This window comes from Lynx canadensis, chromosome A3, assembly GCF_007474595.2.
Source record: "Lynx canadensis isolate LIC74 chromosome A3, mLynCan4.pri.v2, whole genome shotgun sequence".
Lineage (NCBI taxonomy): Eukaryota > Metazoa > Chordata > Mammalia > Carnivora > Felidae > Lynx > Lynx canadensis.
Genome location: NC_044305.1, coordinates 86,891,588 through 86,906,927, shown reverse-complemented (window position 1 = coordinate 86,906,927; position 15,340 = coordinate 86,891,588). Strand labels below are relative to the sequence as shown.

The 15,340-nt window shown below is 43.1% G+C and overlaps 1 pseudogene; it reads right to left on the bottom strand.

The window, feature by feature from the left end:
- Positions 1–2,334: 2,334 nt before the first annotated feature.
- Positions 2,335–15,340, bottom strand: part of LOC115511249 — an 89,852-nt pseudogene continuing 76,846 nt past the window's right edge.

Sequence of the window (15,340 nt, the reverse complement as noted above, 5' to 3'; positions counted from 1 at the left end):
TCAAAAGGAATGTATGTGTCTGATTAGAGGTATATTCAATGATCAGTAATGGAAACCGACTAACAGAGGCTTAAACAAACAAGGATTTGTTTTTCTCACATAACAAAGGCCTGGAGGTAAGTAGTAATGAGTATTGGTTGAAGAACTCAAGCTCTCATATATTTTTCTGTCCTGCTATCCTTAGCATGTTAGCATTTTGTCCTCACACTTGCCTCCTTGTGGTTACAAAATGGCTGCCACAACTCCAGGTATCAAACATGTTTGTATTAAAGGTAAAGGGAGAAAGGTAGTAACACCCACACTTGTACCTTATATAAGCAAAGCAAAGCAAAGGCCTTCCCAGAGATCTGTCAGCAGTCTTTCCTTTACATTTTCTTGACCAGAACTGGGTAATGTGACCACTGCTAGACTGGGAAATTGAGCAACTGGAAAAGAACAGTATTCTCATGATGGTTTAAATCACGTACAATTCATCATCTTGCTAACATAAACAAAATTAGGATTCTATTGGAAAGGAAGAAAAAAGCTATGGATATTGAGTAGGCAACTAACAATGTCTCCTGTAGTGTTTATTTTAATATAATTATTTAATAGATATTGCCAGGACAGTTTCCAAAAAATATATAATCACACTTCTGTCATAAAGAGAGTGCTTATTTTCTGCATTCTTATCAACCCCATATATAAAAACTTTTTTCACTTTTACTGGTCTGATACATGAAAAAGTAGACCAATGATGTTTTAATTTGCATTTTCCTGATAATAAGGTTGAGTATCTTGTCATGTGATTATTGGTCATTTGGATTTCCTCTTCTCTGAATTAGTATTCAAATTTTTCTTCATTTTTAATTGGCCTGAGTTTTTTTCCTTATAACTTGTAGAATCTTTTTGTGTGATATTAACTATTTTCCTGTCATTTGTCTTATAAATACTTTCTCAAAATATGTGTTGTCTTTCGACTTTATGGTGTCTTTTGCCATCTTTTAAAAAATGTTATATATGTAGTCAATTTTGTCTGATTTTTTCTTTTTTTTTAATGTTTATTTATTTTTGAAGGAAAGAGAGACAGAATGTGAGTGGGGGAGGGGCAAAGAGAGAGGGTGGCACAGAATCCAAAACGGGCTCCAGGCTCCAAGCTGTCAGCACAGAGCCCAAAGCGGGGTTCGAACTCACAAACCATGGAGACCATGACCAGAGCTGAAGTAAGTGGCCCAACCAACTTAGCCACCCAGGCACCCCCATTGTCTGCTTTTTTCCTAATTGGTTCTGGGTTTCCTGTCTTTTTTTTTTTTTTTAATTTTCCCAAAACTCAGCTTTTATTACAGAGTACTCTAAATTAGATCTACTTCTCTTTTAGCATTTTGCATGCTCACTAAAAGTCTGGTCTCATAAATAGGCATAAAGAACAAATACAGGCAGAACTGTTCAAGAAATTTACCCTTGAAACTGAAATTAGCTATTACTGTCTTTGAAACTCAGTGATTTTTTCTACAACTCCATTTACGTTCGAATCTCATGTCTCACATTATCACTTTTCATTTCTTCACTGCACTTTCACCTTCGTTGGCCAGTTCTTTTGATGATCCACTTTTGCAAAATGTCACATGGGTGCCAAGGATACAACACAACAAATGCTTTGCTGTCTTTGAGTGAACTGAATGACAAATATGCAGTAACCAATCACTAGCAAAGTTTGAGAGAAGTACTGTGATTGGTCACAGGTCATGAAGCACATCTCTTACATAATGACTTGCAGACCTAATAGCTAGCAGGGATGTTTGTAGTTCACGTGACTACTCACAGTCTATACGTTGGTAGCTGAAATTTGAATTGTGCTAATCGAGGACTGCCTTTACCTACTTGACATTGACCCAGACAGGCTTGAAGCTGACTGCTGAGTAATGGCACGATTAAATATACATCCAAATAATGAATCTTAAAGCACCCTAAATGCAAAATTAGCACACACTGAGTGCATGTTGAGATGGTTTTCAAATTTCCATCATTTAGCAATCAACTTTCAAATGTATCTTGGGGGTGCCTGGGTGGCTCAGTTGGTCAAGCATCCAACTTCAGCTCAGGTCATGATCTCACGGTTCGTGAGTTCAAACTCCACCAGGGGCTCTGTGCTGACAGCTCAGAGCCTGGAGCCTGCTTCGGATTCTGTGTCTCCCTCTCTCTCTGCTCCTCAAAAATAAATAAAACACTCTCTCAAAAACAAATAAAACATTTTAAAAAAATAAGGAAAAGTAAAAAATAAAATGTATCTTAGAATAACAGAGTTTTAGAAATACAGAAAGGACCTTTAAAGATTCCATAATTTGGTACCACAAATTATCCAGCATGTTTATTATGAATGATTTCTCCTCCTATTTCAACTTGCTCATTCAGTTACTTGTGGTCCCAGTGGCATTCAGCTTCACATTTGGTGGAACCACAGACAGGACAAGTATAGAAACATCCTAAATAGTCTTCATCAAGGCAGTCAGAGAGTCCATTGCCCTGAGAGCCAGGAGACCCAGGCTATCACAGACCTGATTCTTTACTGGTATCACTTACCTGTCAGAACCAGTGGTTGCCTTTTTTGTGAACCTTCTTTTTTTCTCGTTCTCCAGTTTCTGGAGCAAATTCAGTTTGCTTTCCTGGGTTTGCAAACTGTAATGACCTCAAAGCTTTAGCAGTTTTCCATTCTGAATCAGGTTTTCTTTCTGCTGTTCTGAGAATCAACAGCCACATTGCCATTGATTATCTGTGTACATTTTGGACAAAGCTTCCAGCCAAGTACAAGCTGTCTTCCAAATTTTGTTCTCAGAAAAAAATGGCATCATCTAAGTCAATTACATGCAAAAAAATTTTTGGCTGTTTTTTTGTGTGTGTTAAATGGGCCACAGTATGACTTCTGCAAATCCTCAAATCTGCCAATACTGGGCTTCCTGTCTTGCTTGGGAAAGTCTTCCTTTTCTCCTTTAGTGAATTAGAATACTTCCAGAGCTCAGAAAGCTATTCATTTCAAATTCAAAGCAAATATGACTTGGTGTCCAAACAACAGAGGGAGAGGGTGTTAATTGTACCTAATTCAAATAGGTTTTGTGAGGCTTAAATTTATAAGCTAATGCAGGGGCACCTGGGTGGCTCAGTCGGTTGAGCATCCAACTTTGGCTCAGATCATGATCCCACAGTTTGTGGGTTCGAGCCCCGCATCAGGCTCTATGCTGACAGCTTGCTCAGAGCCTACAGCCTGCTTCAGATTCTGTGTCTCCTTCTCTCTCTCTGCCCCTTCCCCTGCTCATGCTCTGTCTCTGTCTCTCAAAAATAAATAAATGTTAATGAAAAAAATTTATATATATATATATATATAAATTTTATATATATAAAAGCTAATGCATAAAAGCTCTTAGCCCAAGGACTGGCACATAGCAAATGCTCAGTAAACAGCTATTGTATTAATTATTATTAGCAATACAAACAATCTGCATTACACATCTGTTTGTTTTGTTGGTTTCACCTTCATTGATCCCTGGGAATCGTGTTACATACACACAAAGCAGAATCTCACTCAACACAGGGTGTTGTGAATGCTCTTTGAAGCCAGTTCCCACTACCATGTCAAGTGTCTGTTCAGGGAACACAGTGGAGATGAGGGGAGCCAAGTGTTCACAGGGGAGCTGGGCCAGCCAGGTTTCATCATGCCAGCTGCCTGGGAAATGTACTCAGACCTGTGCCCTGCCACTCAGCAGCCATTGCACAAGGCACAGGGAACACACCCTCAGGGAGATGCACGTAGTCACAAAGCAGGTATAGTGTGTCTGCCAGGGCCCCCCACCCCTAAACCAGAGGGCAGTGAGAGGTGACAGACACAAAGATGAGACTCAGAGGCCATGTGACAACCTCATTCCTGAGGGACTCTGGAAGGCCCTCCTCACTCACCCCCTCCAGCCCGCCCCAGGGGCACCTGCCCGAGAGGAGACAGCTGGGGGGCCTCGCAAGGCTGACTGTTAGAAATTGCTACTCAGCCAGCACTTGAAGTCGTCCTTCCAGGACTGGACATGCATGTGCCTGTAGCCTTTCTTCCACTCCTAGCTCTGCCATCAGAGAGTAACATTAGCAGGAGGCAAATGTAGAAGCTTCCTACCAACTCCTAGAGCCCCTAAGGAGCCCAGGAGCATGTGTGGTTTCCACCCATGCAGTTTGTTTAATTAAACTTTCCTAAAAGGATTCACACTCGGAGCATGATTTAATTTTGACTTGAGTTTCACTTAAAGATCTGCAGTGACTGACTTGGCCTTGCTCCTCTCCCCCCTAGATTGCTCTCTCTGCCAGTTTTTATCCTTTCCTACATTCCAACCCCTGCCCCAGCATGAGATGCAGGCATCCTACCACTGTAGCATGACAGGTGACATTTCAGTGAGTGAACAGAACAACCAGCACAGGACTCAGAAAGGAGTTTTATTCTGACAGAATTTGAATATGTAAGGTTCTGTGAGCCATTACCCTGGCACCAGACTGAGATACCGCCATTCAAAAATAAGTTTGCAGACAGATTGTAATGATAAGGGGGGAAATTACCCTAATCTCGCATCAGGAAAGAAGGCTGTAGGAGAAAAAGAAAAGACTGTAAGGAAAAATATTAAAAATTAGTGATTTTTCTGCAGTTCATTCCTAGGTATTTTGTTGGTTTTGGTGAAATCGTAAATGGGATTGTTTTCTTAATTTCACTTTCCTAATTTCTGCATAGCAGGACTGTGATTTTCATTTTCTTCTTTGTGCGTCTCTACATTTTCTTTGGTGTGCTTTTTTATCTCATTTTCCTGTTTCGCACTTAGACCAGGATTCAGCTTCTGTCCTTCAGAAGCCCATGCTCCTGGTTCCATCTCCCTGCATCTCCACTCCCTGCTCTGCACTCCTAACCCCAAATGCCTCTAGCTCTAGGCTTTGCTTCCAGATGTGTGTCCCTATAATGCACACGCTCAGGAAGCAAAGGGATATATATTCTTTAAACATCTTTAAGCCAGGTTTTTATTTTTTATTTTTTTAATATGAAATTTATTGTCAAATTGGTTTCCATACAACACCCAGTGCTCATCCCAACAGGTGCCCTCCTCGATGCCCATCACCCACCCTCCCCTCCCTCCCACCCCCCATCAACCCTCAGTTTGTTCTCAGTTTTTAAGAGTCTCTTATGGTTTGCCTCCTTCCCTCTCTGTAAATCCGCCCCCCCCCCCCCCCCCCCCCCCCGCTTCTCCTTCCTCCTGGTCTTCTGTTGAGTTTCTCAGGATCCACATAAGAGTGAAAACATATGGTATCTGTCTTTCTTTCTCTGTATGGCTTATTTCACTTAGCATGACACTCTCCAGTTCCATCCACGTCGCTACAAAAGGCCAGATTTCATTCTTTCTCATTGCCAAGTAGTATTCCATTGTATATATAAACCACAACTTCTTTATCCATTCGTTAGTTGATGGACATTTAGGCTCTTTCCATAATTTGGCTATTGTTAAAAGTGCTGCTACAAACACTGGGGTACAAGTGCCCCTATGCATCAGCACTCCTGTATCCCTTGGGTAAATTCCTATCAGTGCTATTTCTGGGTCATAGGGTAGATCTATTTTTAATTTTCTGAGGAACCTCCACACTGTTTTCCAGAGTGGTTGCACCAATTTGCATTCCCACCAACAGTGCAAGAGGGTTCCCGTTTCTCCACATCCTCTCCAGCATCTATAGTCTCCTGATTTGTTCATTTTAGCCACTCTGACCAGCATGAGGTGATATCTCAGTGTGGTTTTGATTTGTATTAAGGGATATATTTTTTTTTTAATTTTTTTTTCAACGTTTTTATTTATTTTTGGGACAGAGAGAGACAGAGCATGAACGGGGGAGGGGCAGAGAGAGAGGGAGACACAGAATCGGAAACAGGCTCCAGGCTCCGAGCCATCAGCCCAGAGCCTGACGTGGGGCTCGAACTCACGGACCGCGAGATCGTGACCTGGCTGAAGTCGAACGCTTAACCGACTGCGCCACCCAGGCGCCCCTTTTAAAATATTTTTAACCAGGGGCACCTGGGTGGCTCAATCGGTTAAGCATCTGACTTCGATTCAGGTCATGATCTCACAATTTGTGAGTTCAAGCCCCGTATCAGGCTCTGTGCTAACAGCTCAGAACCTGGAGCCTGCTTCAGATTTTGTGTCTCCAGCTCTCTCTCTGCCCCTCCCCTACTCATGATATGTCTCTCTCTCCTTCAAAAAATAAATAACATTAAAAAATTTTTTCAGGACACATGGGTGGCTCAGTCAGTTAAGCAGTTAAGCGTTCGACTTCAGCCCAGGTTATGATCTCGTGGTTCATGGGTTCAAGCCCTGAGGTCAAAGTCAGTGCTGACAGCTCAGAGCCTGGAGTCTGCTTCAGATTCTGTGTCTCCCTTCCTCTCTGGCCCTCCCCTACTCAGGCTCACTCACTCACGCTCTCTCTCAAAAATAAATAAACATTAAAATATATATACATACATATATTTTTAAATAGCATATTTCAGGCTTCTCTTGAGAAGTCAGAAGACCTATCATCCTGCTCCAAGATTCCCATTTGGCAACAACCACTTGGTGCCACCTATAGTCATCCCCTTTCCAGGTCACAACATTCCTAGTACAGCCTATTGTCCCCACAGCCTGGAGGCTGTATTAGGTGGTTTATTTTTCAATAGAGAACTGTTTCTTTTTTTCTTTTTCCATTCCCATAAGAAAATGAATGGTCAACCAAGAGGTCCGTCTGCATCAGGAAAAATTATAGAGAGCAACTTTCTTCATGAAATAAAGACTATCCTACATGTTTCATATGCAAACACAGGTTGGTTTCATTCATTTACATCACCTGCCTGACCTCTAACCTAAATAATGGCCAAGATGCCCTCCCAGCTTGGGTGCTCATGATTTCTGGATGTGCTGGACACTCTCTTGCCTAAGATGAAAATGAAAGGGAGGCTTCCTGACCCCTGTGCCAGCTCCTGATCTTCGTCTTCTCTCTCAGGACAGGCCACTTCAGTGTTCAACAATACACCCTGGAGTCTACAGGCTTGACCTTGGGGAAATCAGAGAAACAAATGACACCTACTGTGACCCCATTACTACAAGCCAGGAAATAGCCATGCCACCTGCACTGGGCTACATCCCACCTGCATAACACTTTTGAGTTCCTAGTAACTGAAGATCCAACTAAAAGTAACCTAAATGAAGTCAGAAGCAGCCTCCCTGAGCATAAAGGTGAAAAATAACACCAGTGCAGCAAGAAAGAATGGGGAGTAACTGGTAGGTGGATGACTCATGGAATTTTCCACATTACCTACACACACTTCAAGACCCAGCTCAAGTTCATCTGCCTCTGGGACCCCACCCCGGAAAGTCCCCCAACTCCTTTGAACCAAGAGGGCGGATTGCCTGGATGTCTTCTTTGTAATTAATAACTCACAGCCTTGTGGCATTTATTGAATGTGTTTGGCACAGAGACAAGTCAATTCTCATGGAATATCGAACGAATGAATGAATGAATGAATGAATATATAATTAAATTGATGGGAAGGGGATGTGACTGAAGAAAGCCAGGAGACCAATGCATTCATTCAGGAAAGGAAGAAGGATGTAGACTAACCAGGGATAATAAAGATGGAAAAGTGGATCAGAGATCTTAGAGATTTGGTAAGATCTAGTCATGAGGCGAATATGGGGGTGAGGAGTTGGAAAGAGTTGACAAAGCCTTGGCTTTCTACCTTGGACTCTAATTCTTTTTTGTTTGTTTGTTTTTTATTTTTTGAGTGAGAGACACAGAGCAATGGGGAGGGGCAGAGAGAGAGAGAGACATAGAATCTGAAGCAGGCTCCAGGCTCTGAGCTATCAGCACAGACCCCGACGTGGGGCTCAAACTCATGAACCGTGAGATCATGACCTGAGCGGAAGTCAGAGGCTCAACCGACTGAGCCACCCAAGTGCCCCTACCTTGGACTCTAATTCTGTTCATAGGAGAGGGAAGTCAAAGGCTCCTGGGGCCTTAACAGTACCTTTCTCTTACTGCATTGTTCACTCATGCTTTGGGTACAAGAGGATGCTTTCTGAGAAACAGGATAAAGAACCCAGTTATGAGATCGGAGTCAAGACTGTTGCAATGAAGCAGGGAGAGGACACATAGAAGGAGGGTCGATATTCGGGTTATATGCCATCAGTGGAAACTCACTGAATGCAGAACACTTACTTGCTCAGGTCCTGTGGAGAGAGGGGACCTCTCAGCTGCCGGGCTGGGCTGCTGTCATATTAACTCTGGTGCCAGAGTCAATATCCAGGCAGAGGACATAGCTCCATAATGAGCCCTAAAAAGTACTGAGGCCACATGCTGCTGAAGAGGACTTCCTAACACTACAGTAGAAAGAGCCCCCGAGCTTTTAATTGAATGAAACCAGATTGACCTGACCACTGTGTTTTAAATTTTTCTAGCTTTAAAAAAAAAAAAAAAAAAGGAACACAGAGGTACCTGGAAGATCATGCTCCATGATTTGAGGTATAGGAGAACAACATCAAAGTTGTCTCCAATTGAGTTGAAATGTCTCGAAGAATAGAAATGTAGACTAGAACTGGTACTTCTAATGAGAAAGAACTTCCTTAAACTGAATAAAGCCCACCTATGGCAATTCAAGTTGGTCTACGCTCTGGAAGAAAGTACTCATCAGCCACCCTTCTTGAAAGACTCACCACTCAGAAAGTTAAGGCTTTTCTCCTTTCCACTGCCCCTTTCAGGCTTCTGTTCTCTAGCGTAAACAAGCTTTATTCATTTTGCTTTTCCAGACTGTGTGTGTGTGTGTGTGTGTGTGTGTGTGTGTGTGTACCACATCTTCTTTATCCATTCATCTACATATGGACGTGGGTTGCTTCCATACCTAGGGGTGCATGTATCTTTTCGAATTAGTATTTTTGTCTTCTTTAAGTAAATATCCAGTAGTATAATTACTGGATCATATAATATTTCTATTTTTAATTATTTGAGGAACCTCCATACTGTTTGCCACAGTGACTATACCTATTTGCATTCTCACCAGCAACGAAGAAGAGTTCTTTCTTCTCCACAGCCTCGCTAGTGCTTATTTCTTATCTTTTTGATTCTAGCTATTTTGTTCTGACAGGTGTAAGATGATATCTCACCGTGGTTTTGATGTGCATTTCCCTAATGATGAGTTAATTTGAGCATCTTTTCATGTGTCCATTTGCCATCTGTATGTCTTCTTTGGCAAAATGTCTATTCAGGTCCTCTATATTTTTCTGTCAGATTATTTGAGGGGTTTTTTGGTGTTGAGTTGTTTCCTGTTTCTCTTCTGTGGCACCTCCAAATGTTTCTGCAAGGTGTCAGGAGCCCAAGCTATGCCCAGCAGAGTGAAGAAATTGCCATACATTTTTTCTTCCATTCTGAATTCCTTTTCCCTAAAAAACAGGCAAAGGATATAAGTAGGCATGCTACAGAAAAAGAAATACAACTGGCCGATAACATATGCCTAACTTTACTCGTACAGACATACAAATTAAAACAATCTAGCATTTTTCACCTATCAATAAGCAAAGATAAAAATTATTCTTAACATTTGATGTTGATGAAAGATTCTTCAAATTCTATTGGCAGGAATATAATGTGGAATAAACTTTATGGGAGGAGGGAATAACCTGACAGCTGTATATCATCTGAAGACATGTAATCTCTGTCAACCATCTATTCCACTTTTGTGAATTTATCCTTCATAATTGTTAGCACAAAAGTGTAAATATATATGAAAAGATCTGTAGTGTTGTTTATAGTAGGGGAAAAATGGAAACAATCTGAACATTCAGTAATAGAGACTAGTTAAATAAATAATGGTACAGACATACAATCGAATTCTATGCAGCCATTAAAAAGAATGATGTAGGTCCTAACCTACAGACTTGGAATGATGTCTGGGATATTTTGTTAAATGAAAACAAACACATTTCAAAATTCTAAGTAAAGCATGGGTCCATTTTTAAAAATCTATGTCTGTAAACATGCAGAGCTATAGTGAGATACAGAGGAAAAATAATAACACTATCAAACAGTGATTCTTAAAGCGAGGTCCCTGTACCAGCAGCATCAGCATCATTAGGAAGTTTACGAGGAACACACATTCTCGGGCCCTGCCCCAGACCAGCTGAATCAAAACCTCTACAGCTAAGGCCCAGCAGTCTGCTTCACAAGCCTTCCAGGTGATGGTGCTCACTAAAATTTAAGAATCGCTGTTCTAGAAAGAGCATTTATCTGGAGGTAGAGAAAGAAGAGACGTAGGTACAGGGGAATTTCTACTTGTTTATTCATTTCTGTGCTGTCGAAATTTGAATTATATTAAAAGGAATGCTTCTCAGAGTCACGTACACATCTTAGTAGACTGTGCTAACTTAGTGGAGTCGACTTCATGCTCTCTCTTTTTTTTTAATTTCAATTTTTATTCATTTACTTATTTAAACTTCATGCTCTCTTAAGGAAAATCCAATGTGTAAAAATTCAAATTTGTGAAGCGAACAACGTAGGGAAATATTTAAATTACTGAACGGTTTCTGACATCACTGAAGTCACGTAAAACACACACATCAGGAACTGAACTTGACTCTGCTATGTGAGCTGAAGAAAGGGAATTCAGGCTCTCGGAGCCTCGGTTGCCTCCTCCATAACTGAGGATGACAACAGCCACCTTGTCCCCTCGCAGGTCACAGGGAAGAGATGACACATGGAAAGCACACTACTAATTGTCATATCATTAGCCCCGAGGTTTCTTAATACACTGAAGTGCCCTCAACAACTTTATCAACTCCATTTCTCAGAAGCATCATCATTGCATAAAGCTGTCCCAGAATGACCCTCCTCGTAGCAAGGCTCTGCCAGAGAACCTTGACACAGGCGTGCCCAGGTCACTTTTACTAGTGAAACGTGTGAAACCCTGATGAGCCAGTGAATAGGTGCAAATGATTTCTTCCCACCCATTCCCAAGCCCTCCGCCCATGCGCCTCAAGCCTGTTTTGTGTGGTATGTCTCTTTTATGGCCTGTGAAAAGCCTCCCCGTCTCTCTCACCTCCCCGTCCTCAGACAACAAAGCAGGCTTTTCTCTTCGCACAGAGTGCTTGTTGCTTTCTTGATCCATGAGAAAACGTGGAGCAGAAGAACAATAATGTGCTACTTCTTTTTGCTCCAATAAAAAAGAGTTATGACACAGAAGCCTGGGGCCAAACCAGGCTCACTGTTGTGTGTTTTGACAAAGAAATCTTTTCTGTAAGCACAGTACAAGGGCAGATGGCAGTAAATGAGCCCGGGCAGCATAGATCATGTCACTGGGAGGCTCCTCCCCTGGCCATGGGACCTTGGTCTCCAAACCCAGTTAGGTGCTCAGAGTAGCAGGCAGGGCCCTGGCCTTCCATTCAGAAGGCCCCAAACCCAGCCCCATGGAAGAGGATTGCAGAGGGCAGCCTGCACCTACATGGAATTGGAGGCCCCTGGGGCTGGGCCCAGCACCTAGCCCTGCCCCCCAATAGCATTTCCAGGATCTCTATATGGCTACAGAAACCTGGTGGGACAAATATAGGTAGATTCTGTTCTCCCCACTGAGACACTGACTTGACAGGTCTGGGGAGGAGTCCAGGAACCAGCTTTTTTTTTTTTTTTTTTTTTTTTCTTTTAACCTCTCTGGATGATTCTGATGGGCAGCCAAATTTAAGAGCTAAGAACATGTTTTAGAGCCATCTGAAACATTTCCTCTTCTGTGAAAACCTGACCGTCTCAGGCAAAAGTGGTCTCACCACCCACCTTGGTCTTCTCTCCATCCTTCTCATCAGCCCTTTAAAGGAGCCTGTACCAATGTGAAACTGATCACTCCCTTTACACACCTCTCTTACCCCCTAAAGATGAGTAGGGGTTAGGTCAACATGGTTCACCTCCAAGTATGCCACTTGTGAGGATTATTTTTAAATCCCAAAATACATTCGTGTGCATTGCAGTTTGTCTCAGTATGCTAAAAATGAACAAATGAAAACCTGAGGAATGCCACTGTCTGCCTTCTGAGTGGCCATAACCCCCCTTCTACCCTCAAGATGTCTCATGTGCCAGGCACAAAGGTGCTAGTTGCCATTAAATACAAGTGTTCTTAATTTCTTTCTTATTTTTTAGATTAGAAAATCAATATAAATAGTTCTAGTATGTTCTAGTATGTTCTTCCTGCTTCTCAATGGGTCATCCTTAGGTATCTCACACCCCACTTTGGAGAGTGTGAGTATAAATGGCATAAGGGGTGCCTCACATATAGTGGGTGCTTAGTTAATGCAAATCCTCTTCCCTGGGGAAACATGTTTGGAAGAGACATAGGGTGTCATCCAGTCCTCACCTCTCTGGTGAATCTTAGGAGTTTATCTCTACAGGCAGGGGACTCAGGAAAGAACAAAGAAGTGGCCCAGGTGAGAAGGGCACTTGAGGACTCTTGAGCCTGGCTTGTCTGAGGCTGACAGCAAGGGATGAGAGTCACTGAGTCACTCCACTGGGGTCCTCACCAAGGCCATAAGCGTGGGGACAGCCATCAGCAGAGACAGCTCACCCAGATGTTCTTAAAAACAGACTCTCCAAGGGGCGCCTGGGTGGCTCAGTCAGATGAGCGTCCAACTTCAGCTCAGGTCATGATCTCACAGTCCATGAGTTCGAGCCCCGCGTCGGGCTCTGTGTTGACAACTCAGAGCCTGGAGCCTGCTTCAGATTCTGTGTCTCCCTCTCTCTCTGACCCTCTCCTGCTCATGCTCTGTCTCTCTCTGTCTCAAAAATAAATAAACACATTAAAAAAAAAAAAAAAAGAACCAGACTCTCGAGTAAAGGAGGGAAGACTGATAAGAGAACCCGGGTCCCCAACCAGGCAATCTGGCCCACTGAACGGCTGCCTTTATCTAGCTGACAAGAGTCATGTAGGTCCCCGTGGACCAGAGCCTCCCTCAGATTTCCAGCAACATCCAATGACCCTGACTCAAAAATGCAACTCTCCTCTTTTCTAAGTGTTGTCTTAAATACAAAGTAGATGGAGACACTGCAGCCAAAGCCATCAGCTTCCACATCCTTAGGTGTGACCATGAATATCGCTTGTCTTGCCTGCTGCTGTTGGGACCTGGACAAATGCCACGGGCCCCTTTCTCTTCCTTCATCTTCCTCTCTACAGAGGGGATGGAAAGCAGCCCTGTGGCTCCTCTGAGGGGCAGTCTGACAAGGAGTCTCTGTGCCCACACAGGAACAGCTCTGTGTGTCTAGCTGCTGGCCTGTGGCCTTTGATAAAGCCACACAGGGAAAACCTCTTTCAGGCAACAGGCCTGTAGCAGTCCTGCGATGGCAAGTCACAGCCCCTCCCTCCAGCCCACTTCAGAAGCACAACTTAAATAGCGGCTTTCATGTTAAGTTTGAAGTGAGCCAAGGTTTGGGAAGCTCTGGGCTTTTAACATGTGGCTTTCCTCCTGCTTTGAATGGTCTCCTTTGACCAACCCTAAACTAAGCTATCAATCAACAAAAATTTACTGAGCACTTACTATATTTCATGTCACTGCAACAAACTTTTTTTTAAACATGCTCACTTGTTCCCAGTTACAAGCGACTAAGACAAGGTGGAAAACAGAGGCACGGTCCTAGGGATGTCATGTACCGCACGGTGACTATAGTTAACAATCTGTAGTGTGTATTTGAAAGTTGCTAATAGAGTAGATCCTAAAAGCTCTCCTCACAAGAAAGAAAAATTTGCAACTATGTGTGGTGATAGACATTAACTGAACTTATTATGATAATCATCTCACAAGATACATATGTCAACATATGTCAAATCATTATATTGCATACCTAAGACTACTACAAGTATATATCAATTTGATCTCAATTTTTAAAATCTAAAATTTTAATTAAAACATTTTATTTATTTTTTTTTACATTTTATTTATTTTTGATAGAGACAGAGCACAAGTGGGGGAGGGGCAAAGAGAGAGGGAGACACAGAATCCGAAGCAGGCTCCAGGCTCTGAGCTGTCAGCACAGAGCCCGACACGGGGCTCGAACTCACAAACCGTGAGATCATGACCTGAGCCGAAGTCGAACGCTTAACTGACTGAGCCACCCAGGTGCCACCTAATTAAAACATTTAAAAAAAAAATTTTTTTTTTTCAACGTTTATTTATTTTTGGGACAGAGAGAGACAGAGCATGAACGGGGGAGGGGCAGAGAGAGAGGGAGACACAGAATCGGAAACAGGCTCCAGGCTCTGAGCTGTCAGCCCAGAGCCTGACGCGGGGCTTGAACTCACGGACCGCGAGATCGTGACCTGGCTGAAGTCAGACGCTTAACCGACTGCGCCACCCAGGCGCCCCAAAACATTTTAAAGAGAAAAAAAAAAGACTTGGGGCTCCAGAGCTAGGAGACACTGTAGCTTAACTTCTGTTTTAAAGATGATGAAACAGAGGCCCAAAAGGTAGCTAAAATGCCCAAGGGCTTCCAGCTAGTCCCAGTTAATAAACAGCATTAGAAGTTGAACCATGGACTCTTAGAGTGGGGAAGGACACCACACTGATTCCTAGATCCTTCCCCAAGATACGCTGATGCAAAAGGTCTGGGAAAGGCCCAGAGATCTGCATTTCTTTTTTTTTTTTTTTTAATGTTTATTTTTGAGAGAGAAAGAGAGCATGTATGGGGGAGGGGGAGAGAGAGAGGGAGACACAGAATCTAAAGCAGGCTCCAGGCTCTGAGCCGTCAGCACAGAGCCCGACATGGTGCTCAAACCCAGACTGTGAGATCATGACCTGAGCCGAAGTCAGATGCTTAACTGACTGAGCCACCCAGGTGCCCTGAGATCTGCAGTTCTAACAACCTCTCCCCAAATGCACCCTCACACTCATAGCTGATTCTGATGCAGATGGCACTCCTTGAGAAACATTGGTCTAGTCCAAATTTCCAGGAAATGCCAAATTTCCAGGAAGCTATGCCACCTGAGCGGAAGCAAGCTCAGTGATTAGACAATACGTGCATCCTGAGAAGACAGCATACTCCACCTCTGGGTGGCTCTTAGCATTAGGAAGTGTTTCTATCTAATGGTGTTTCAAGGAGTGCCTTCAGGTCCTGGGAAGACATGCACTCACGTGACCCTAGGTGATAAGGCAAAAAGAAGAAAGGAGGACTTCCAAGACAGGACTTGTGGCCAGGATTTAAGGGGTCCCGCATGGGGAACTGAAACAAGGGCCAATTGTCATCAGGTGCAATAAGCATTCCCAGGGACCCTGTGGGTTGTCTACCCTCAGAAGTGGGCACTCGT